This window comes from Copadichromis virginalis, linkage group LG19 (assembly GCF_057382275.1).
Source record: "Copadichromis virginalis isolate Kocher_CV1m ecotype Utaka linkage group LG19, C_Virginalis_male_GT1.1, whole genome shotgun sequence".
In the NCBI taxonomy this organism is placed as follows: Eukaryota; Metazoa; Chordata; class Actinopteri; order Cichliformes; family Cichlidae; genus Copadichromis; species Copadichromis virginalis.
Window position 1 is genome coordinate 10,816,926 of NC_140636.1, and position 1,502 is coordinate 10,818,427.

Consider the following 1,502-nt stretch of genomic DNA (forward strand, 5'->3'; position numbering starts at 1 on the left):
GGAAACTACTTCGTCTGCCCCGTAAACATGGACCTCCAGCGCAGCACACTAACTTAATTATGGGAGGAGCTGCCCCCCTCCCTCAACAAACACACATCCACGCGCATCCCTCGGTTCTCCTTCTACTCCTCCTCTTCCTCTTTCTCTTTTTCCGCTGTCCTCTGGTCAGTGTGTCATTGATTGGCCTAATCTGACAAGGACCATCACGATGTTAGTTTCTGGTTCCAGCAATAACAGGGGGGGTCATACAGTTGCCAGGGAGCCATAACTGAATTAAAACCCTTTTTTGTGGACAGGAAACTGTAGAGTTTAAAGCAGAACATAGTAGCATGTAGCCAAAGTCTGTCATGTTGGTCTGCCAGGCTGATAAACTGTGGATGAGAGGTCGGAACAAGCTGTAAATAGATCACAGGAGGCATTTACAGGACTGATTATTCAAGTGATAAATTCAATTAAGAATTGAATATGAGACAAATTCAATCACTAGCTGTGCAGCTACTATTTTTTTCTTGTGATTTCTTAGTATAATATTGTGCAAAAGCACTGAGTCAAACCTCATTTCTTTATATTTTGCTTATAAGGAGACAGACTTTATTTCTTATTTTTTAAAAGTGGTCTTGAGAAATCGTTCAACCACTAGGGGTCAGGCTGAGTGGAAGTCCCAGCTGTCTGCTCAGAACATCCAAACACAAATAAATACGGAGGCTTGGTTTGTGTAGTGTGACTTTAATTGATTCAAACAACAAAGCGATTATAAAAAACGTCTAAATTTATTTCTTATATTTTCCACTGGTCTTGAGTAATAGTTCTCTGATCTTTTTCAAGGTTTTATAAATACTTTCCACTCATTTTTCACTCATCAGTTTTTGTAACTGACTATTTTCAGATTAATGTTTTGGGGATTTTTTTTATTAAGCCACTTAGCACTGACCCATGAGTCATTCGAGCATAAAAACTGGCACCTAATGGCACTCCTTGTTGTTCGGCTCACTCCTTTAGCCAGACAACTTAGCAAAGAAACAATTTTAAATTGTATCTTTAAATACTTTGTTACTTGCAGCCTGTCATAAAAACACAATTTGTTCCCATTTCTTTAGTAGAATCTGTGAAGGATATCAAAGGTAACACAGTTTTCCCAAAAAGCTATTAGCTGGAAACTTGGCATTATGTGCAGTGTGTCCTGAGGAATCTAGAAAAACAGAGGACACCTAGAAAAACAATATAAGGAAAGAAATCCAGGAAAGCACTGACACAGGACCTGTAGTTGATCGAGCCACTGTTTACTAAAGCCTCATCAGAAATGGCCTCAGTTGAAGTGTAGCTTCAAATGAGGCCAGTCTTAAAGGAAGGGAAACACTGAGAAAAGGCTAAGGTATGCAAAATTATACAAGAACTGTAAATCACTGAAAACCAGTGACAACGGGTCTTATGGAGTGATAAATCCAAACTTGAAATTTTGGTGTTTGGGATCTTGTCAAAATTTATGAAATCATGAATGCAAA